This window comes from Nerophis ophidion, linkage group LG23 (assembly GCF_033978795.1).
Source record: "Nerophis ophidion isolate RoL-2023_Sa linkage group LG23, RoL_Noph_v1.0, whole genome shotgun sequence".
Taxonomy (NCBI): Eukaryota; Metazoa; Chordata; class Actinopteri; order Syngnathiformes; family Syngnathidae; genus Nerophis; species Nerophis ophidion.
Genome location: NC_084633.1, coordinates 41,179,249 through 41,204,664, shown reverse-complemented (window position 1 = coordinate 41,204,664; position 25,416 = coordinate 41,179,249). Strand labels below are relative to the sequence as shown.

General features: G+C 40.8%; 2 protein-coding genes across 9 annotated transcripts in view; one reads left to right on the top strand and one right to left on the bottom strand.

The window, feature by feature from the left end:
• The window catches only part of mrpl37 (mitochondrial ribosomal protein L37), a 135,743-nt gene extending 128,751 nt beyond the window's left edge, over positions 1 to 6,992 (top strand). The window contains exon 9 of the mRNA XM_061884620.1: positions 6,795 to 6,992. The gene's annotated coding sequence lies outside the window, so the exon portion shown is untranslated. The remainder of the gene's footprint in view (positions 1 to 6,794) is intronic.
• LOC133541297 (uncharacterized) overlaps positions 1 to 25,416 on the bottom strand; it is a 40,918-nt gene that overhangs the window by 2,515 nt on the left and 12,987 nt on the right. The window contains exons 1-3 of one of the 8 annotated variants that reach the window (XM_061884621.1): positions 6,721 to 6,823; positions 5,603 to 5,659; positions 3,107 to 3,216 (exon numbers count right to left, since the gene is read on the bottom strand). The exons of 1 other annotated variant lie outside the window; for it this stretch is intronic. The gene's annotated coding sequence lies outside the window, so the exon portion shown is untranslated. Of the gene's footprint in view, positions 1 to 3,106; positions 3,217 to 5,602; positions 5,660 to 5,789; positions 5,809 to 6,017; positions 6,087 to 6,720; positions 6,846 to 15,826; positions 16,310 to 25,416 lie in introns of those variants that run through there. 6 more of the 8 variants (XM_061884622.1, XM_061884624.1, XM_061884623.1 and 3 more) reach the window with 6 other exon arrangements.

Here is a 25,416-nt window from a genome sequence, read left to right as displayed (position 1 = left end):
CATCTCACCTTTACGAATGGCAAGGGTTCTGGAACCAGACTTCTCGACAGGAGCAAGACTCTCTGTGACTTTGGCGTTTCAACCAGTGAGAGGGGGACGGGCGGGAATAAAAATACTTGCCGATTTCCTTAAGGCTCTGGATGCTGTGGGGCTGTCTTGCCTGCCAATACTCTGCATAATTTCAAGGACATAAGGGCAGTGCCTCTGGATTGGCAGACCGGGGTGGTGGTTCCTCTCTTTAAAAAAGGAGGACCAGAGGGTGTGTTAAAACTATTGTGGGCTCACACTCCTAAGCCTTCCTGATAAGGTCTATTCAGGTATATTTAGGAGGAGGCAACACCAGATAGTCGAACCTTGGATTCAAGAGGAGCAGTGTGGTTTTTGTCCTGGTCGTGGAACTGTGGACCAGCTTTATATTCCAGCAGGGTCCTTGAGGGTGCATGGGAATTTGCCCAAGCAGTCAACATGTGTTTTGTGGACTTGGGAAAGGCTTTTGACTGTATCCCTCAGTAAATCCTGTGTGGAGTGCTCAGAGAGTTTGGGGCATTGGACCGCTTAATAGAAGCAGTCAGGTCTCTGTATGATCCGTGTCAGAGCTTGGTTCGCATTGCTGCCAATACGTCGAAACCGTTTCCAGTGAGGGTTGGAATTTGCCAGGACTGCCCTTTGTAACCGTTTCTGTTCATAACTTTTATGGACAGAATTTCTAGCCAAAGCAAGGGATCTGCTTTGGTGGCTGCAGCGGTAGGTCTCGGCTTTTTGCAGATGATGTGGTCCTGCTGGCTTCATCTGGGTGTGATCTTTCAACTCTCATTGGATCGGTGTGAAGCGACTACGATGAGAATCAGCACCTCTCCTCTAAGTCTGAGACAATGGTTTTAACCCTGTGGGGCAGTTTAGCTCGGTTGGTAGAGTGGCCGTGCCAGCAACTTGAGGGTTGCAGGTTCGATTCCCGCGTCCATCATCCTAGTCACTGCCGTTGTGTCCTTGGGCAAGACACTTTACCCACCTGCTCCCAGCGCCACCCACACTGGTTTGAATGTAACTTAGATATTGGGTTTCACTATGTAAAGCGCTTTGAGTCACTAGAGAAAAGCGCTATATAAATATAATTCACTTCACTTCACAAAAAGGTGGAGTGTCATCTCCTGCTTGCAGATGAGATGCTGTCCCAAGCGGAGTAGTTCAAGTACCTTGGAGTATTGTTTAAAAGTGAGTAGATTGTGAGATCGACAGGTGGATCAGTGCAATGTCTGCAGTGATACGGACTCTGCATCGGTCTCATGTGGTGAAAAGGGAGCTTATCCAGACAGTCAAGCTCTCACTTTACCACTCAATCTACATTTCTATCCTCACCTGTGGTCACAAGCTTTGGGTTATGACCAAATGGACAAGATCGCGGGTACAAGTGGTTAAAATGAGCTTCTACCGCAGGTTCTCCCTTAGAGATAGGGTGAGAAGCTCCGTCATTTGGGAGGAGCTTAGAGAAAAGCTGGTGCTCCTCCACATCAAAAGGAGCCAGATGAGGTGGTTCGGACATCTGGTCAGGATGCCCCCGAAGGACACCTCCGTGAGAAGTAGTTCAAGGTACATTTGACCGGTAGGAGGCCACCGAAAAGAACGAAGACACTTTGGAGAGACTGTCTCCCAGCAGGCCAGGGAACTTGGGAGGACATAGCTGGGGAGAGGGAAGTCTGGGCTTCTATGTAATAAAGTTCTAACACATTTATGAAGAATGAAGACTGGATGGTGAGCTCGACAGGCGGATCTGTGCGGCGTCTTCAGTAATGCTGTATCGCTCCGTTGTGGTGAAGAAGGAGCTGAGCCGGAAGGCAAAGCTCTCAATTTACCGGTCGATCTACGTTCCCATCCTCACCTGTGGTCATGAGCTTTTGGGTTATTTTTGTTCCTGCTTTTGCTGCTACTGCAATACCTTCCCATGAAGCCACAACACTAAGATTTGGTATTGAAAATGTCAAACAACTTGGTTTTGTAGAAAAGGTTGCATGTATTGGTATTTTAAAAATGTTGAAGTATAAAATAAGGCACATTCCAAAAAAATAATAATTTTTTTGTTGATGTATTTTGTGTCATTTGTTTTATGTAAGTCTTACAGGTTTTTATTTTCAACTTGCAGATTTCCAGATTCAGTTCTATTCCCCCCACTTCCATCCTACTGTAGTCTGCTCTCATGCCAAGATGTGTCCAACGATAAGGTTAGAGGTTCAAAATATACAAATATTGTTTTTAAGAAGGCGTCGTATTTCAGTACAGCATGTTTCTTGAAATCAATTGAGACTCATTTTAAAAGTTAAAAGTATTGTTTTAGCCTACACATGTAAGTTGGTAGAATGGAGCGCCGGTGTTGGATTATTGTGGTGAAACAGCGCCTGTTGCTGGCGGTAGGTGGTACTGCAGGTTGCTGAATGTGTGCCACGTCATTTTGACTGCTCTTCAAATGTTCACTGCCTGTTTCTACATTTTATGTTGTCATTTATACATAACGATTGTTATTTGTTGTCAGTCCAAAATATACTTAAGGCGACAGTTTATAGACGATTGCACTTTCACTGTATTAATTGAATTTTTTTTTGTCATGAAAAAGGGAAGTTTTTTGGGTTGGTGCACTAATTGTAAGTGTATCTTGTTTTTTTTTTATGTTGATTTAATAATTTATTTATTTTTTAATTAGTGAATTGTATTTATATAGCGCTTTTCTCTAGTGACTCAAAGCGCTTTACATAGTGAAACCCAATATCTAAGTTGCATTTTTTACTTATTATTATTATTATTTTAAAGCAGTGTGGGTGGCACTGGGAGAAATAGGTTAAAGTGTCTTGCCCAAGGACACTACGGCGGTGACTAGGATGGCAGAAGCGGGGATTGAACCTGCAACCCTCAAGTTGCTGGCACGGTCGCTCTACCAACCGAGCTATGCCTTGAACTTGAACCTTGATGAATGGTTGCATCCCTAGAAAGTATAATGAGCTCATGACAAACATCATGTTATGAAACACAAAGATTATACATCATAATAAGGCTGATGTAGCATAACAGTTATCTCATAGCAGTTAGCTGGTCAAGATTAAAGAGTGATGAAAACTACCTGAAAGTTTCCAGTTAGTTGTCCGCTCCGAGAGGCAAACTTTTGCTGGTGTGAAGAGATTGGAAGGGAGATGGAGAATGACGAGACTTTCACCGGAAGAAGAATCCTCTCTGTTAAAAGTTAAAAGAGTCATTGAATGAAAAGTCAAATCAAATCCAGCTTTATTTATAAAGCGCTTTTCATACATAAAAGAAATGCAACGCAAAGTGCTTTACAAAGTTAAAAAGAGTAACCCGCTGACTCATATCCCCCATTATCACATACGGACACACACACACACACACACAAGGATCAATGATTGCATGTCTGAGTACAGAGGAGCCAGGTGAGTAAACACTATCACATCTGCACCAGGGGGTCATCAGACCATGGCCACCAGGACGCTGACACAAAGCATGGCCCATAACCCCTGAGGCAGATGGCTCATCTGGGGAACATTGGAAAATAAAAATAATACAACTTGTAAAATAGTAAGAACCGTGTGTAGAAATAAACAAATACAAAAATTATATATATATCTATATATATATATGTGTGTATACATATATATATACACACATAAATAATATATATATACATATATTTATACAAACATATACAATATATATATATACACGTATATATATATATTATATATGTGCATTTAATATATATATATTATATATGTGCATATATATATATATATACATATATATATATCTACATATATATATATACATACATATACACATATATATACATATACATATATATATACACATATATATATACATATATATATACATATATTTACACATATATATATATACATATATATATATATATATACATATATATATATATACATATATATATATACATACATACACATATGTACACATATATACATATATATATACATATATATATACATATACACACATATATACCTAGGAGGTGTTTCCGTCTGTGGCGGCATGTTGAAATGATTTCACTGCTCCTAGGTAACACATGAGCCAATCACCACACCCTACGCCTGCCTGTACCCACCCACTCTGTGCCCTATATAAACCATTGTATGTGAATGCTTCCATTAAAATCTCCTGATGATTGAGGGAACCCCTCATGAAACAGTTCTGTAGAGATGAAGTAGTCTTGTGATTTTTTCCCACACCTACATATTGCGCTCTACCACAGTATCGAGCACTATTCTCTGGATAATCCAATCAAGACACATATATATATATATATATATATATATGTATATATGTATATATATATATATATATATATATATATATATATATATATATATGAATAACCATACACTTACTCAGTGGCATATTGGTTATAGCAGGGGTCGGGAACCTTTATGCCTGAGAGAGCCAAGATATTTTAAAAATGTATTTCCGTAAGAGCCATATCATTTCTTTTTCAACACTGAACACAAATAAATGTGTGCATTTTTAAGTAAGACCACCATTACTAGAGTATAATAGGTTTCGTATTCCTTGTAATAACGTTGATATTCTGAAGCTAACTGTCGAGGGGCGTGGGCTGCGGGCCTGCAGCAAAGCGGGGTGTGCCAGGACCGGCCTCAAAATCAGCGACAGGTGCGTAGATGGCCCACTTGGGCCTTGTAATCTAATCACCAGTCGCTCTGTTATAAGCAGCAGCCGGGAGGAGAGACAGGGTTGGAGCTGGAGCCAGAGCGTGAGCGAGAACGAAAGAGAAAAAGACAATTGCTGGAAAGCAACTGAGAGACTTATCGAAAAATAAAAAAATATCGTAACCCTGAAACAGGCTTTCATGTCGGTGCCTGGTGGTCTGAAGAACTCCCAGGAGGGCAAGCCCTAAAAAAACAATAATAAATATATCATGCAATTTCTTGACCAAGTTCAGTAGAAAAAGGATGGATGGATTCAAATGCATGAGCATGTTTAATATTTTGAACGTTATTTTTAACATTTTGATTACAAGTGGAATTAGTCATTACTTATCGTGTTAAGCAATGTCAGCTCAGATTTATCCGAGAGCCAGATGCAGTAATTAAAAGAGCCACATCTGGCTCTAGAGCCATAGGTTCCCTACCTCGGGGTTAGAGTGTCTGCCCTGACATCAGTAGGTTGTGAGTTCAAACCACGGCCGAGTCAGACCAGAGACTATAAAAATGGGAGCCATTACCTCCCTGCTTGGCACTCAGCATCAAGGGTTGGAATTGGGGGTAAAATCACCATATATGATTCCCGGGCGCGGCACCGCTGCTGCTCACTGCTCCCCTCACCTCCCAGGGGGTGATCGAGGGTGATAGGTCAAATGCAGAGGACAAATTCCACCACACCTAGTGTGTGTGTGTGACAATCATTGCTACTTTAACTACATTTTATATATATATATATATATATATATATATATATATATATATATATATATATAGTGAGTCTTATTCTGCGTTGTGTAGTTTTTTATAAGTAGGAGACGCTCCACCATTCCGTCGTTTCATCCTTTATTGGCCACCTTTGTTGGAAACATGAAACACATACACAGGTCTCTACTTTTCTGGCGGAGTGATACCTCATCATCAAAAGTCCGATAGAAGAGAGAATAAACAACATTCATTCATACAAAAAAAATAATAATTTAAATTACATTAAAAAAAACGTTTTATCACACAAAAAATATAAGAATACACAAATCCACATACCTTTGTTGGAAACATGAAACACATACACAGGTCTCTACTTTTCTGGCGGAGTGATACCTGCGTAAATACCATGTGTAATTATTACCACACATTTCAAACATTCGACGCTCTAATCCTTACGTAACAAAATTGTGCATAAAAAAATACTTAAAACCACACATCACTTATACCTACAACATTAATGTTTTAACTTTTAAAGTAATATGAAAGTTTAGAAATAATATTTACACAAGAAACAGAGCAATGAAGAACTATTTCCTCATCATCAAAAGTCCGATAAAAGAGGAAGTAAAAATCCGGGAAAAAAGGCAGAGAGACTTCCTGCACCGGACATCCGGTTCTTCAAAATAAAACCAATACTTCAAAATAAAACACAACACCCTGTCTCGTTCATAATATAGCGCAACATCACACTATTACATACACACACATATATATCCATCCATTTTTTTTTACCGCTTATTCCCTTTTGGGGTCGCGGGGGGGCGCTGGCGCCTATCTCAGCTACAATCGGGCGGAAGGCGGGGTACACCCTGGACATATACATATACATATATATATATATATATATATATATATATATATATATATATATGTGTGTTTATTTATTTATATATACACAATAAATACATACATAAATATAACAAAATAAAATCCTGCGTAACTAATAGGATAAAAAGTAAAATACAAATTACTTCAATAAAATAATGACTATCAGGTAAAAGCCGAATCAAAAAGGTGGGTCTTAAAAACATGAAGGTTCTCCGCAGTGAAAGTGAAACTATATTTGTCAGAGTTGAACATGTCAGTAATCAAAATGGTGGTGAAGATTGCAACGTTACCAAAGTCCAAAAGCACGACGACGCCACAACAAAAGTCAAGTCAAGTCTTTCAAATACATTTGTTCAATAATGTTACCGTAGTGACTTACATTTACTGACACCACCTTCTTCTCTCTCTTCTTCTTCTTCTCTCTCTCTCCTTTCACTTCTTCTTCCTTTTTAGAGTTCCAGCACGTCAAGTTGCCAGATGGGAAATGACACATTACCGCAACAGACGCTGATATTGCCATCTTTTGAGGAATATTATCGTACATACCAAATCAAACCTTGCACCACACCGCCTGTTACAGTAAAAACATTACCACAGAATACTTTTAATGCATGTTTATCTTTTAATAAACCCAGAATGTCGGCAAAAGAAGCTCCCCAACTGTTTGTGAAGAGTCATATTTGTGTTTGCTAGTATCATATTTGTGTTTGCTAGTATCATATGTGTTTGCAAATATCATGTGTCGAACAATTACAGTTATTGTACGTCATTGCATTTATTTTAACGATTGTGTCAATGAGGGTCTGAAATAGTCATCAAATTACACAGATTATCCTACGTCTGGCAACGTGGATATGGCCAATACCAGGAAGTGTCAATACAGCTGCATGATACTTTACTATTTAGAGTCTCTGTATTTATATATTTATATTCTCTATATTTATATATTTATATTCTCTATATTTATGTACTTTATATTTATATTTTCTTTATTTACATATTTCTATTCTCTATATTAATACATGGTTTACAGGGACGGGGCCAAATGCCAATGATGTCAATAGGAAACAATAATATTTTTTCTTTTAGTTATTTTGCACCATCGACTACATTTTGCAAATAATGTATAAAACTTTGTAAAAATGTGTTGATGACACACATTTTTTGTTTGCCTGAAATACTTGTGGTATGAGCCGTACTGTCCCTGTAGCAAATGGTTATCAAGTCGATATCACACACACAGCTTTTCTCCTTTTATGTATCGGTGCATTTATTAGCTGACAACATGCCTCCTGTATTGTGCACCACAACACTTTACACAAATACTGCTCTTATGACAGGTCTTACACAGTAAAACCAGGGTGTCAAACTCTGGCCCGTGGGCCAAATTTGGCCCGCCGTGTAATTTAATTTGGCCCTTGAGGCAATATCAAATTAATATTAGTGCTGGCCCGTCGGTATTATACAGCGGCGGTGCAGGTGTAACACCGCATTCACCGCTAATACTCATACTTGCCAACCCTCCAGATTTTCCCGGTAGACTCCCGGGGCAACCACACTCTCGATTTTCTACCGATTTCCACCCGGACAACAATATTGGGGGCGTGCCTTAAAGGCACTGCTTTTGGCGTTCTCTACAACCTGTCTCCACGTCCGCTTTTCCTCCATACAATCAGTGTGCCGGCCTAGTCACATTATATATGCGGCTTTTAACAACACACATTAGTGAATGCAAAGCATACCTGGTCAACAGCCATACAGGTCACACTGAGGGTGGCCGTACAAACAACTTTAACCCTGTTACAAATATGCGCCACACTGTCAACCCACACCAAACAATAATGACAAACACATTTCGGGAGAACATCCGCACCGTAAGACAACATAAACACAACAAAACAAATAGCCAGAAGCCCTTGCAGCACTAACTCTTCCGGGACGCTACAATATGCACCCTACGCTACCACCATTAATAAAATGTTGCACTTTTAAGTTATAGAAGCGTTGCTTGTTCCATATTCAGTGTTAAAGCAAATCAGTGTGGCAAACTGAGCAATAATCAACGTTCGCCGTTTCTCTTGCTACTTCAAGGCTTGAATGTTTGATTCATTCATTAGTTATTTTATTTTCAAATGTATTTTTAGCCTGTAAAAAAGTTTATTTAGATACTCACCTCAGAAGGTTGCAAATAGAAAAGAGGCATTCAATTTTCATTTACATTTTATTTGATATGCCATTGATATTTTTTTATTATTTCTATTTGAAATACTATTTTGCATGTCACTATAAAGTTATATAAGCCTTGCTTGTTCAATATTCAATGCAAAACTGGTTTGGGTCCCTATTAAAAGGTTCATTTGTTCAACCTCGGCCCGCGGCTTTGTTCAGTTTTACATTTTGGCCCACTCTGTATTTGAGTTTGACACACCTGCAGTAAAAGGTAAAGCATGGTCGTGGTTGCCAAGTCCTTTTTACCGTCAGAATCACATGACTCAAACAAGCGAGATAAAGAGACAATTTAGGGCGTAGCTGAAGTATTTCCTGCCAAACACTGAAGGATGACGTGAAACGAAAGGGAAAGTAAAAATCTCCTCTCTTGTTTTCAGTCTTTAGAATACTAACTGGCACATAAAGTGTGCTTTAGGTAAGTGTTGTATAGTTTTCTTCTCTGCAAGGTGAGATGATGATGACTTTGACAGCCAGAAGGAACAACTACAGCAGACAAATCATTGGAAAGTGTTTGCTGGCCCTAAGCAAACAATCCTTATCTACAAACCCCATGTCAGGCTTGTCCCTGACAGTTTTGGTTTATGTCTTAGTTTTTCCTCTGCATTTGTCTTTAGTTCCTGTCAGCACTCTTATTTTGGTTCTGTTTTCTGTTTGTCTCCCTAAGTGCTGTGTAACCCTCAGCTGTGGCTGATTGGCACCTGGCCACACCTGGGATCAATCAGCCCGCCACTATTTAAGACCTGTTTTCTCCTCCAGTCAGGGCTGGATTATTGTGGTGTCAATGTCATTTTCTACTTGTCATTCCTACTGCTCGTGTGAATGCAGCGTAGCGATAAGATGTTTTGTAGCTTACTGTTTTTTGTTCCCTGTTTCCCATTAGTTTGTTCATAGCCCTTAGTTTGTTATATCCGCCCATGTGCGTGCTTTTGTTTGTACCCTTTTGTTTTGGTTTTTGTCTTAGTATCTTTATTAAATCATGTTTACTTACCAAATGCCTGCCTCCTTCTCTGCATCTTAGGGTTCAACATCAACTAACCCTGACACCCCGTTTCCATTTGAGTTGGGAAATTGTGTTAGATGTAAATATAAACAGAATACAATGATTTGCAAATCCTTTTCAACCCATATTCAGTTGAATATGCTACAAAGACAAGATATTTGATGTTCAAACTCATACTTTTTTTTTTTTTTTTGCAAATAATTAACTTAGAATTTCATGGCTGCAACATGTGCCAAAGTAGTTGGGAAAGGGCATGTTCACCACTGTGTTACATCACCTTTTCTTTTAACAACACTCAATAAACGTTTGGGAACTGAGGAAACTAATTGTTGAAGCTTTGAAAGTGGAATTCTTTCCCATTCTTGTTTTATGTAGAGCTTCAGTCCTTCAACAGTCCGGGTTCTCCGCTGTCGTATTTTACGCTTCATAATGCGCCACACATTTTCCATGGGAGACAGGTCTGGACTGCAGGCGGGCCAGGAAAGTACCTGCACTCTTTTACTACGAAGCCACGCTGTTGTAACACGTGGCTTGGCATTGTTTTGCTGGAATAAGCAGGGGCGTCCATGATAACGTTGCTTGGATGACAACATATGTTGTTCCAAAACCTGTATGGACCATTCAGCATTAATGGTGCCTTCATAGATGTGTAAGTTACCCATGCCTTGGGCACTAATACACCCCCATACCATCACAGATGCTGGCTTTTCAACTTTGCGCCTATAACAATCCAGATGGTTATTTTCCTCTTTGTTCCGGAGGACACCACGTCCACAGTTTCCAAATATAATTTGAAATGTGGACTCGTCAGACCACAGAAAACTTTTCCACTTTGCATCAGTCCATCTTATCTGAGCTCAGGCCCAGCGAAGCCACCGGCGTTCCTGGGTGTTGTTGATAAATGGGTTTGGCTTTCCATGGTAGAGTTTTAACTTGCACTTACAGATGTAACAACCAACTGTAGTTACTGAGAGTGGTTTCATGAAGTGTTCCTGAGCCCATGTGGTGATATCCTTTACACACTGATGTCTGTTTATGATGCAGTACCGCCTGAGGGATCAAAGGTCCGTAATATCATCGCTTACGTTCAGTGATTTGTCCAGATTCTCTGAACCTTTTGATGATTTTACGGACCGTAGATGGTAAAATCCCTAAATTCCTTGCATTAGCTTGTTGAGAAATGTTGTTCAAAAACTGTTGGATAATTTGCTCATGCATTTGTTTACAAAGTGGTGACCCTCGCCCCATCCTTGTTTTTGAATTACTTAGCGTTTCATGGAAGCTGCTTTTATACCCAATCATGGCACCCACCTGTTCCCAATTAGCCTGCACACCTGTGGGATGTTCCAAATAAGTGTTTGATGAGCATTCCTCAACTTTATCAGTATTTATTGCCACCTTTCCTAACTTCTTTGTCACGTGTTGCTGGCATCAAATTCTAAAGTTAATGCTTATTTGCAAAAAAAAAAAAAATGTTAATGAGTTTGAACATCAAATATGTTGTCTTTGTAGCATATTCAACTGAATGTGGCTTGAAAAGGATTTGCAAATCATTGTATTCTGTTTATATTTACATCTAACACAATTTCCCAACTCATATGGAAACAGGGTTTGTACATTCAGTGGTCTTGGCAGGGTCATGTTGTGGTCTTAGACTAGTCCAACAATTAGATTGGTCGGATGTAGTCTTAGACTTAGATCGGTCTACACTAAGACTTACATTGGTCAGCCCTAGTCCAAGACTCAGATTGGTCGGATCAAATCTAAGACTCGGACTGTTCAGACCAGTCTAGCAGCTTGTCCTGAAACCCAAAATATTTATACTTCAATTCAAGGACGGTTTTGCCCTATCATTTTTGATAGATTGGTTGAAACTTTTATTAGTAGATTGCACAGTACAGTACATATTCCGTACAATTGACCACTAAATGGTAACACCCCAATTAGTTTTTCAACTTGTTCACGTCGGGGTCCACGTTAATCAATTCATGGTGGTTAATCAATTCATGGTAATCGTCGCGAGGAACAACAACGGTTTCCCCTCGAGGGGATTGCTCATGTGCATCAAAATAGTAGTTTTTCTCACTACGATAGGGCAAAAACATCTTTGCCCAGCCACACCCCCCTGGGCTTTGGAGTATAAATATTTTATAATATATAACCGCTAGACTAGATCCGACCAATCTAAGTCAAAGACTATATCTGACCAATCTGAGTCAACGACTAGAGCCGACCAATATTAAGTCTAAGACTAGATCCAACCAATCTGAGTCAACGACTAGATCTGACCAATCTGAGTCTGACTCTATCTGACCAATCTGAGTCAACGACTAGATCCGACCAATCTTAAGTCTAAGACTAGATCTGACCAATCTGAGTCAACGACTGGATCTGACCAATCTGAGTCTGACTCTATCTGACCAATCTGAGTCAACGACTAGATCCGACCAATCTTAAATCTAAGACTAGATCTGACCAATCTGAGTCAACGACTAGATCCGATCAATCTAAGTCTAAGACTAGATCTGACTGGATCCCGAGTCTGCGTGTGGCTGGGCCGCTAGAAAATATTTCTTAAAAAAAATATTTCTTAAAAACATATATTTTTAAATGTCTTTATTTTTATTTTCAACACAAAATATAAATGAGCAAAATGAGAATTAAGTAATGTGAGGCAATGCAAATTATACAATAAAAAAAAAAAACAAATAACGGTTTGAATTGGTCCAGGTTATCGGGGACTGTTATTACTGACGGACAGGTGTGGCGGTTTGACTGCAGCCAGGCACATAAGAAAACCCTCGTCTCCATGGCAACGTTTCTTTCGCTTTCACTCATTTCCCGCTTTTCCACTAACGCAGAGGTAGGCAACCCAGAATGTTGAAAGAGCCATTTTGGACCCAAATAACAAATATTGTCTCCGTCTGGAGGCAACAGGAGGGGGCTTGGGGGAGGGGGGCTCGCCGTGGAGTTTACGGTTAGCCCCGAACAGGCTAACATCATGACTAACATGTTACACGTCCGATTCGCCCAGCGACTCTCTGTCGGAGTATCAGCGCTGGGGTCCAGTGCACCACAGTTTTGTATTGTCACTCGGTCCTTCGGCGGAGTGCTTCGGAAGCTACCGGGCCACTCGTCTCCCCGGCCCGGACTGTTTACAGCGGCGCTGGGGGAGGGAGCTCAAGAGAGAGTGCGCAGGCGGGCGAGCGAGGGAGGAAGGAAGAAGGCGTGCGGGTCAAGTGGAAAAGCAGCAAAACGTTTCTCTGCTTGCATCACACAAGTGATATCAATGTTCGGCCCTCGAGAGCCACATACCACACCGTGATTGGTAGATTCCTTCAGCTCCGCACACAACGCTGTCAAGCGCCATTCATATAAAACTTGTGGGCTTCAGTAACATTAAACTTTCATATTAAGGTGGGGGCCTTAAATCTCTTAAGGCCCATGCTATTTGTTTACATGCCTTTTTTATTTATATTTGTTGTTTGGGCTTATTGGACCCAAATTAGAATAAAAACTAAGAATCATATTTTGATATGATGTACTTAGTCCATAAGTACACAAACGTGTGCTTCATGTTTAGAGACATGCTAATTCTTATTTTTACACTTCCCCCCCCCAAATTCCATTGTATGTTATACTCTTCTGACACCACCAGATGGCAGTATAAGTGTCCACATAAGCGGCCATAAGACCCCAATTCAGTAGTGCACACCAGAGGTGGGACCAAGTCATTTTTTTGCAAGTCACAAGTAAGTCTCAAGTCTTTTCCCTCAAGTCTTGAGTCAAGACAGGCAAGACCCGAGTCAAGTCCCAAGTCCTGCATTTTGAGTTTCGAGTCCTTTCATGTCCTTTTAACCACAGACTAATATATTTGTCTTCTTCGTTGGTTTTTCTGCAATTTTATTGGATGAATGCCATGGGGGGAAACCGTGTCATGTCTTTGTGATCATGTTCGGTTTTGTTTTTGACTCCGTTCGTTCCTGTTTTTGTGCAGCCTGGTTTGTTTTAGTTTCCATGACAACTATTAGTTTCATCTGGCTCATTTGTTTGGCCTCACGCACCTGTCAATAATCACAGCACTATTTAAGCCTGTAGTTGCCAGGCAGTCAGCCTGGCGACATGACCTCCTACACACCCATGTTATGTTATCGATGCCGATGATCCATGCTCTTTCTCGGTTCAAGTAAGTTTTCGTTATTCATGCTATAGCTTACAAGTTTTGTTTTATGTCCATAGTTTTGCCTTTGTGATAGTTTTGTTTTCTTAGCCGAGTTTTGAATTTCTGCTGAGAGCGCCTTTCGTTTGTTCCTTTTTTTTGAGTGATTAATTAAAGATGTCAGTACCTTCACGCCATGTCCGGTCCAGTCGATTTGCACCACGGGAAAACAAACCACACTATAGTCCTGTCACGCAGAGGTTCAAAACTTGGCAATGAAAACAAAACTATCACAAAGGCAAAACTATGGACATAAAACAAAACTTGTAAACTGTGGCATGAATAACGAAAACTTGCTCGGACCTAGAAAGAGCATGGATCATCGGCATGGATAACATGGGTGTGTAAGAGGTGGTAGAGGGTGATGTTGCCAGGCGGACTGCCTGGCAACTACATGCTTGAATAATACTGTGATTATTGACAGGTGCGTGAGCCAAAACAAATGAGCCAGGTGAAACTAATGGTTGTCATGGAAACTAAAACAAACCAGGGTGCGCAGGAACAGGAACTAAAGGAGTCAAAAAAAAAAACAGTACATGATCACAAAGACATGACACAACGTAGATCTAATTTGATTGGCTGTTGTACCGAGAGCACACACGCTGACAGGCAGCACACACGTACTCAACGAAAGATAGGGAGCGCTCCTCAACAACTTTTTAATCTTTGGGTTCTGGGGGAAGTAGCAAGTCTTGTCAAGTCAAAAGTCTCAAGTCCAAGTAGAGTCACAAGTCATTGATGTTAAAGTTTAAGTCCAAGTTGCAAGTCTCTTTACATTTTATGAAGTGGAGTCCAAAGTCATCAAATTCATGACTCGAGTCCAAGTCATGTGACTCGAGTCCACACCTCTGGTGCACACCATTTTGGAAATCGGAGCTAAAAGGTGCTGTTCACGCATGTGGCCACTAAGCCTTAAAAATGTATTTCTTCAAAATCCATTTAAGGACTTTGAAATGCTTTTAAAATGGACTGTCTGATAGTGGCGGTCCGCTCCCTGTACGATCAGTGCCAGAGTTGGTCCGCATTGCCGGCAGTAAGTCGAACACGTTTCCAGTGAGGGTTGGACTCCGCCAAGGCTGTCCTTTGTCACCGATTCTGTTCATAACTTTTATGGACAGAATTTCTAGGCGCAGTCAAGGCGTTGAGGGGTTCCGGTTTGGTGACCGCAGGATTAGGTCTCTGCTTTTTGCAGATGATGTGGTCCTGATGGCTTCATCTGACCGGGATCTTCAGCTCTCACTGGATCGGTTTGCAGCCGAGTGTGAAGCGACCGGAATGAGAATCAGCACCTCCAAGTCCGAGTCCATGGTTCTCGCCCGGAAAAGGGTGGAGTGCCATCTCCGGGTTGGGGAGGAGACCCTGCCCCAAGTGGAGGAGTTCAAGTACCTAGGAGTCTTGTTCACGAGTGAGGGAAGAGTGGATCGTGAGATCGACAGGCGGATCGGTGCGGCGTCTTCAGTAATGCGGACGTTGTATCGATCCGTTGTGGGGAAGAAGGAGCTGAGCCGGAAGGCAAAGCTCTCAATTTACCGGTCGATCTACGTTCCCATCCTCACCAATGGTCATGAGCTTTGGGTCATGACCGAAAGGATAAGATCACGGGTACAAGCGGCCCAAATGAGTTTCCTCCGCCGTGTGGCGGGGCTCTCCCTTAGAGATAGGGTGAGAAGCTCTGCCATCCGGGAGGAACTCAAAGTAAAGCCGCTGCTCCTTCACATGGAGAGGAGGCAGATGAGGTGGTTCGGGCATCTGGTCAGGATGCCACCCGAACGCCTCCCAAGGGAGGTGTTTAGGGCACGTCCAACTGGTAGGAGGCCACGGAGAAGACCCAGGACACGTTGGGAAGACTATGCCTCCCGGCTGGCCTGGGAACGCCTCGGGATCCCCCGGGAAGACCTAGACGAAGTGGCTGGGGAGAGGGAAGTCTGGGTTTCCCTGCTTAGGCTGTTGCCCCCGCGACCCGACCTCGGATAAGCGGAAGAAGATGGATGGATGGATGGATGGATGGATGGATGGATAGATGGATGGATGAAATGCTTTTAAAATGACCTGGTTTTATTCCAGTGGATCTCTGCAAATATCTCTGAGGCAATGCATCTCCGACCAACTCTAAGCATCCACCCAGAAGATTCTCTGGCCCTTGCTGGTGCTAACCTTGACGCGGGTGTGATGCTGCTTTGATCCGCAGCAGCACCGCTCTGGCATCCTGATGTTGCCGAGCAGGTACAGATTTCATCATGAATGAAAATCATTACTACGATCGCACATGCGCCAAGTTTTGCAGTGTCAGCAGCTTCCCACTCTGTGAAATATGCCAGAGTTAGACCTAGAGCCCCGCCCAACGATGCATAAAAAGCCAAGCCCAAAGCTATGGCAACGGCCTTGAGCATCAGCACCCTCCAACACATAGTTAAGGGAGCTGGCCTTTGACAGGAAGTGCTGGAGATCCTGTATTCCCCACCAGAACTCCTTCTTCAGACCTGGTGACGCTTTTGTTCCGTCCGGCAAGTGGCGGAAATTCTGCAAAAACAGAAATGAACGTCGTGATTTTCAGAGTCCATTGGGGACCTTAAGCTCTACCTTTGGCCATCACTTACTTTACAAAAGTTACCCCGGATGAAATCTGTTTTCCTATGACAAATTTTACTCATTTCCTTTTAAAATGTTGCTTTCAAATATCAATGACACACTGGGAAATCATTTTAGCGTAAAAGATAGATCGATAGGTCTTTATTAGAGTGCAATTTTGAGTTTTGGGGTTAGGTTTTTGGATTAGATGGCAATTTTCGCCAGTCCTGATGTGGGTGTCCAGTTTGGTGAGTTTTGAAGCATGTTAAGAGGGTCCAATTACAGCTCAAAGAGGCAAAGGTGAGTGTTTTTACAAAACTTTTGTTTTGAAGGGGGAATTGCAAACTTCCTGTGGATTTTTGCTGGGGGTCTTCATAATATGAAATGTAAGTCTAAGTGAGACCTACATAGAGGTTTTTGTTTCATGTCTCTACGACATTCTGGAAGTTACAGGCAGTTTAGTATGAGTTTTCTACCTAGGAGCAGTTTTGTCTGTGTTTGATTCGTAGGGGCCGCTAGATCGCAATTTTGAGTATTGGGGTTAGGTTTTTTGATTATATCGCAATTTTTGCCATTCCTGATGTGTGTGTCCAGTTTGGAGAGTTTTGAGGCATGTTAAAGTGGTCCAATTACAGCTCAAAGAGACAAAGAAGAGAGTTTGTTTTTTTTACAAAACTTTTGTTTTGAAGGGGGAATTGCAAACTTCCTGTTGATTTTTGCTTGGAGTTGTCAGTAAATGAAATGTAGGTCTAAGTGAGACCTACATGGAGGTTTTTGCTTCATGTCTCTACAACATTCCTACTGGAAGTAACAGGCAGTTTTGTCTGTGTTTTCTACCTAGGAGCAGTTTTGTCTGTGTTTTATTCCTAGGGAGCGCTGGAGTGCAATTTTGAGTTTTGGGGTTAGGTTTTTTTTATTAGATCGCAGTTTTCCTGTGACAGATTTTACTCATTTCATTTTAAAATATTGCTTTCAAATATCAATGACAAACTGGGAAATCATTTTAGCCTAAAAGATAGATCGATAGGTCTTTATTAGAGCGCAATTTTGAGTTTTGGGGTTAGGTTTTTTCATCAGATCACAGTTTTCCTATGACAGATTTTACTCATTTCATTTTAAAATGTTACTTTCAAATATCAATGACACACTGGGAAATCATTGTAGCCTAATAGATAGATGGATGGATAGATAGATAGATAGGTCTTTATTGTCATTGCACAAGTACAAGGAAACTTTGTTTTCAGCACAAACCCGTTCAAGATGAGACAAAGAAACAGTGTACAGGGTTACAGAACAAGAACGCTGATGGGTCGCCACCAGGCGTCCCGTAAAAGATGGGGAAAAAGGTAAAACGCTGGGGAAGGATGAGTAAAAAAATATAATCTAGACTGGGTTCGTAAGGGGGCCTGGTCGGGATTGGGTAAAAACCTCCATAGCAAAGCACATATACATATTACAAGGTGCATGTCCAGATATCTAGCAACAGAGGGAAGGGAGTGCGGGGTCATGATGGTAGGCCGCAGCTCTCAGGCTCTGACCATCCTTCCATCACCCCTATGGGATTTGCATCGAGGGCGTTGGATTGGGGGTTGGGGGGGTTTGTGTGTGTGGTGTATATTTTTGTGAATGCATGTTTGTGTGTAAGCCTGCAGTGTGTCTGTGTTCCGCAGCCTTGATCTTGTGCAATCGCTAGTCCAAAGACAACAACAACAACAGGTGTGTGTTCATGAGAGACAAGAAGGGAGTTTGTTGCGTCTTCGCTACACTGTCCTTCTGGAGAGTCTCCAAGCCAGGGAAACAATCCAAGTTAGCAACCCCGTTTCCATATGAGTTGGGAAATTGTGTTAGATGTAAATATAAACAGAATACAATGATTTGCAAATCCTTTTCAACCCATATTCAGTTGAATATGCTACAAAGACAACATATTTGATGTTCAAACTCATAAACTTTATTTTTTTTTGCAAATAATAATAAACTTAGAATTTCATGGCTGCAACACATGCCAAAATAGTTGGGAAAGGGCATGTTCACCACTGTGTTACATCACCTTTTCTTTTAACAACACTCAATAAACGTTTGGGAACTGAGGAAACTAATTGTTGAAGCTTTGAAAGTGGAATTCTTTCCCATTCTTGTTTTATGTAGAGCTTCAGTCCTTCAACAGTCCGGGGTCTCCGCTGTCGTATTTTACGCTTCATAATGCGCCACACATTTTCCATGGGAGACAGGTCTGGACTGCAGGCGGGCCAGGAAAGTACCCACATTCTTTGTTTACGAAGCCACGCTTGTGCTGAATGTGGCTTGGCTTTATCTTGCTGAAATAAGCAGGGGCGTCCATGAAAAAGATGGCGCTTAGATGACAGAATATGTTGTTCCAAAACCTGTATGTACCTTTCAGCATTAATGGTACCTTCACAGATGTGTAAGTTACCCATGCCTTGGGCACTAATGCACCCCCATACCATCACACATCCTGGCTTTTCCAATTTGCCTCGATAACAGTCTGGACGGTTCGCTTCCCCTTTGATCCGGATGACACGATGTGGAATATTTCCAAAAATAATTTGAAATGTGGACCACAGAACACTTTTCCACTCTGCATCAGTCCATCTTATATGATCTCGGGCCCAGAGAAGCCGGCGTTTCTGGATGTTGTTGATAAATGGCTTTCGCTTTGCATAGTAGAGCTTTAACTTGCACTTACAGATGTAGCGACGAACCGTATTTAGTGACAGTGGTTTTCTGAAGTGTTCCTGAGCCCATGTGGTGATATCCTTTAGAGATTGATGTCAGTTTTTGATACAGTGTCGTCTGAGGGATGGAAGGTCACGGTCATTCAATGTTGGTTTCCGGCCATGCCGCTTACGTGGAGTGATTTCTCCAGATTCTCTGAACATTTTGATGATATTATGGAGTGTAGATGTTGAAATCCCTAAATTTCTTGCAATTGCACTTTGAGAAAGGTTGTTCTTAAACTGTTTGACTATTTGCTCACACAGTTGTGGACAAAGGGGTGTACCTCGCCCCATCCTTTCTTGTGAAAGACTGAGCATTTTTTGGGAAGCTGTTTTTATACCCAATCATGGCACCCACCTGTTCCCAATTAGCCTGCACACCTGTGGGATGTTCCAAATAAGTGTTTGATGAGCATTCCTCAACTTTATCAGTATTTATTGCCGCCTTTCCCAACTTCTTTGTCACGTGTTGCTGGCATAAAATTTTAAAGTTAATGATTATTTGAAAAAAAAAAAAAGTTTATGAGTTTGAACATCAAATATGTTGTCTTTGTAGCATATTCAACTGAATATGGGTTGAAAAGGATTTGCAAATCATTGTATTCTGTTTATATTTACATCTAACACAATTCCCCAACTCATATGGAAACGGGGTTTGTACATGACTCTTGTTGCTTGCTGTGGTATGTGGTGATGTCCATGACTCTTGTTGCTTGCTGTGGTATGTGGTGATGTACATGACTCTTGTTGCTTTCTGTGGTATGTGGTGATGTCCATGACTCTTGTTGCTTGCTGTGGTATGTGGTGATGTACATGACTCTTGTTGCTTGCTGTGGTATGTGGTGATGTCCATGACTCTTGTTGCTTGCTGTGGTATGTGGTGATGTCCATGACTCTTGTTGCTTGCTGTGGTATGTGGTGATGTCCATGACTCTTGTTGCTTGCTGTGGTATGTGGTGATGTACATGACTCTTGTTGCTTGCTGTGGTATGTGGTGATGTCCATGACTCTTGTTGCTTGCTGTGGTATGTGGTGATGTCCATGACTCTTGTTGCTTGCTGTGGTATGTGGTGATGTACATGACTCTTGTTGAATTCCTACAAATGAAGCCTAAAAACTGCAACCACAAAAAAGTAAAAACTTGGTACTGAAGAAAAAGTTGCCCTGAGTATTGGTCTTTTAAAATGTTGAATTGAAAAATACAGCACAGATGCTCCAAAAAAAGACTATTTTTGTTGACATAATAATAATATTGTGTGTTTTTCCGGTGCTCATCCAAATCTATTTTTGAACTTTGTTTTCTTGAAGGTAAAAAGTGTTCGGCCTACTGTAGTCTGTCTGGTCTCATGTCCTCCAGTCTCATGCCGGTCATGTCAGGACGTGTCCAACCGAGTGTCAAAATACACAAAATGCATTTTTTTTTTTTTTTCTACGATGGTGTTTTATTTAGGTAGTGAGCGTGTTTTCTCTGTTTTGTTTTACAATCAATTGAGACTCATCTTAAAAGTTAAAAGTATTGTTTTAGCCTACACATGCAAGTTGGTAGAATGGAGCTCCAGTGTTAGATTATTGTGGCGAAACAGCGCTTGTTGCTGGCGGTAAGGTGGTACTGCAGGTCGCTATTTCCATCATTCCATTCTACCGCTTATTCCCTTTGGGGCCGCGGAGGGCGCTGGTGCCTATCTCAGCTACAATCGGGTGGAAGGCGGCGTACACCCTGGACAAGTTGCCACCTCATCGCAGGGCTAATTTTATTCCCGTCTATCCATTTACTACCGCTTGTCCCTTTTGCGGTTGCTGGGCCTTATCTCAGCTGCATTCAGGTGGTATTTGCCCAAGATAATTCATAATTAAATATATATACATACATACACATAATATATATATATATATATATATATATATATATATATATATATATATATATATATATATATATATATATATCCATCCATCCATCCATTTCTACCGCTTAATCCCTTTTGGGGCCGCGGGGGGCGCTGGCGCCTATCTCAGCTACAATCGGGCGGAAGGCGGGGTACACCCTTGACAAGTCGCCACCTCATCGCAGGGCCAACACAGATAGACAGACAACATTCACACTCACATTCACACAGTAGGGACCATTTAGTGTTGCCAATTAACCTATCCCCAGGTGCATGTCTTTGGAGGTGGGAGGGGCCTATCCCCAGGTGCATGTCTTTGGAGGTGGGAGGAAGCCAACATTCACGGGGAGAACATGCAAACTCCACACAGAATGATCCCGAGCCTGGATTTGAACCCAGGACTGCAGGAACTTCGTATTGTGAGGCAGACGCACTAACCCCTCTTCCACCGTGAAGCCCGAGAGAATCATCCATCCATATATATTTAAATCCCTCAATCATCTCCTGATGATTGAGGGAACCCCCTCATGAAACAGTTCTGTAGAGATGAAGTAGTCTTGTGATTTTCCCCACATACATATACAGTTGTAATCAAAATGATTCAACCCCCACACAATGTTGGTGTTTTAGCAAGTTGGACATTTATTCCGTATTTTGTTTATAGTCATATCAAATAAAGATGTGTCAAATAGACAAATGCAACTTAAATTGTAACACTGTATTTTACAAAATACCAAAAAAAAGGAAATTTTTCTTAATATCTCATTGACAAAATGATTCAAGCCCCTAGTTCCATGCATCTTTAGTACTTAGTAGAACAGCCTTTGGCAGTAATGACATCCTTCAAAGGTGATACATAAGCTTCTTGCAAGCATCTACAGGTATTTTAGCCCATTCCTCTTGGGCAAAGGCCTCCAGTTCATTCATATTCTTGGGCTTGCGTGCTGCAACTGCCTTCTTCAAGTCCCACCACAGCTTTTCTAGAGGATTTAGGTCTGGCCACTGTGAAGGCCACTCCAGAGTCTTCCAGCCCTTCTTCTGCAACCACTCTGATGTTGATTTGGAGGTATGCTTGGGATCCTTGTCCTGTTGGAAGGTCCAACGTCTCCCAAGCCTCAGCTTCCTCACTGACTTCATGACATTTGCAGCTAATATATCCTGCTAGGAAATAGAATTCATAATGCCTTGAACGCGCTGGAGATTCCCGGTACCTGAGGCAGAGAAACAGCCCCAGAGTACGATTGACCCTCCACCATGCTTAACAGTAGGCAAAGTGTTCTTCTCTTTGTAAGCTTCATTTTTTTCTCCTCCAGACATAACGTTGATTCATAGGCCCAAAGAGTTCCACTTTTGTCTCATCACTCCGTAGAACAGTTTCCCAAAACCTTTGGGGTTTGTCCAGATGATTTTTGGCATACTGGAGTTTATTTTTCTTGTGCCTGGTAGTCAGAAGTGTGGTGCGCCTGGGAGTTCTGGCATGGAGGCCTTCATCTCGTAGTGCGCGCCTTATTGTCTGGGACCAAACCTGCCTTCCCCCCTCTGCAATGTCCTGTTGTAGTTCCTCAGCTGTTACCCGGGGGGTTTTTCACCACTGTACGCACACAGCATCCTCTTTCTACCACGCCCAGGTCGTGTTTCCACTGTGCCTTTAGCTTTAAACTTGCGAATTATGCTCCCAACTGTGTCTCTTGGAATGTGTAATGTCTTTGCTATTTTCTTATATCCATATCCTTTCTTATGAAGAGAAATGACCTCCTCTCTTGACTTCTTTGACCACTCCCTGGACTTCACCATGTTGCAAATACACCATTGACCATCTACAAGAAGCTGAGCGTCACAGTCTTTTTCAATCAGTTTAATTGTTGCTCGTTATGGTTCTAATCACATCTACAGGTGTTTTCAACACCTGATTGAAAAGACCTTATTCAAATTCTGTTCTTAAGAGTTATGATTTTCAAGGGGTTCAATCATTTTGTCAATGAGATATTAAGAGAAATGAAACTCTTTGGTATGTTACAAAATATAATGTTGTAATTCAAGTTGCATTTGTCTATTTAATGCATCTTTATTTGATATGACTATAAACAAAATACGGAATAAATGTCCAGCTTGCTAAAACACCAAAATTGTGTGGGGGTTGAATCATTTTGATCACAACTGTATGTATATATACATATATATATATATATATATATATATATATATATGTAATTATGAGAGAATCATCCATCCATCTGCATATAATTAATATATATTTATGAATTATGTTGGGATATATATATATATATATATATATATATATATATATATATATACATATACATATATATATATGTATATATATATATATATATATATATATATATATATATATATATATATATATATATACAGTGGGGCAAAAAAGTATTTAGTCAGCCAGCGATTGTGCAAGTTCTCCCACTTAAAATGATGACAGAGGTCTGTAATTTTCACCATAGGTACACTTCAACTGTGAAAGACAGAATGTGAAAAAAAATCCAGAAATTTTTAAGACTTTTTTTTAAACTATGGTGGAAAATAAGTATTTGGTCAAGCATTCAAAGCTCTCACTGATGGAAGGAGGTTTTGGCTCAAAATCTCAGGATACATGGCCCCATTCATTCTTTCCTTAACACGGATCAATCGTCCTGTCCCCTTAGCAGAAAAACAGCCCCAAAGCATGATGTTTCCACCCCCATGCTTCACAGTAGGTATGGTGTTCTTGGGATGCAACTCAGTATTCTTCTTCCTCCAAACACCACCAGTTGAGTTTATACCAAAAAGTTTTATTTTGGTTTCATCTGACCACATGACATTCTCCCAATCCTCTGCTGTATCATCCATGTATCCATTTTAGTATAAACTCAACTGTTCGTGTTTGGAGGAAGAAGAATGGGTCGCGGGGGCAGCAGCCAAAGCAGTCCCGTCCATTGCTGCTTGCAGCTTTAATCCTTATTGTTGTTTGTATAAATGCTATCGGACACATGAATTTCCTCTACACGGAATCAAAGTATCTACTTTTTTATATTCCATTTGTTTACCCTCTATTTAAGTTTTTTTTAACCTATAATTGACCTTTTATCTTGCTTTACCTTCCAGTTATACCAAAAATTGTCAAACTATTTTTTTTTAGATGGGGGGCCACATGGAGAAGAATCTACTCCCGAGTGGGCCGGACTGATAATTTTCAAATTTACAACTTTAGATTGTTTCCTTTGTTTAAAAATAGAAACAGCACATTCTGAAAATGAACAAATCATAATGTTGTGGTTAATAGTATTCTATCTTTATTCGTCCTAATTCATACTTTCTGAATAAATGATGTGATAATGTTCATTTGGTGTTCATTTTCAATCTAACAAGGTAAAAAATGTCATCCAAATCAAATTCCGGGATGTTATTTATGTAGTTTGATCAAATTCCTTGACCTATGTGCTAACATCATGTGCATTATTTTGTACACATGTAGCATCATCTACAACAGGGGTCACCAAGGCGGGCACCAGGTCGCCCGTAAGGACCGGATGAGTCGCCCGCTGGCCTGTTCTAAAAATAGCTCAAATAGCAGCTGTGGAGAGGCGGAGCCGACGCTCCGACAGAGAGGCAAGGCACGCTGGAGCCCGGCCCAAGATGGCGGAGACAAGAAGAGGCGGACTGAAGTATGTGCTGCTGAAAAGCAGACGGTGGAGCGAGTAGCAGAGGGAGACGGGAGACGCAGCGGAAGAGCGACCCGACCGCAGACAAGCTTGTGTGGGAAAATAAAGCAAGTTAAACCGGCTCGAAGCCATGTCCTTCCTTAGTGGTCCATGCAACCCGCAAGACGATGGCGTGAGTTCGTCCCAGCAGCACTTACCAGTGAGCTGCCTCTATTTTTTAGATTGTATTTATTTACTAGCAAGCTGGTCTCGCTTTGCTCGACATTTCTAATTCTAAGAGAGACAAAACTCAAATAAAATTTGAAAATCCCCAAAAATATTTTAAAGACTTGGTCTTCACTTGTTTAAATAAATTTAATTTATTGTTTTACTTTGCTTTTTATAAGTTTCAGAAAGACAATTTTAGAGAAAAAATACAACCTTAATAATGATTTTAGGATTTTTAAACACATATACCTTTTTACCTTTTAAATTCCTTCCTCTTCTTTCCTGACAATTTAAATCAATGTTCAAGTAAATTTATTTTTTTTATTGTAAAGAATAATAAATACATTTTAATTAAATTCTTCATTTTAGCTTCTGTTTTTTTGACAAAGAATATTTGTGAAATATTTCTTCAAACTTATGATTAAAATTCAAAAAAATTATTCTGGCAAATCTAGAAAATCTTTAGCATCAAATTTAAATCTTATTTCAAAGTCTTTTAAAATGTATTTTAAAATTTTTGTTCTGGAAAATTTAGAAGAAATAATGATTTG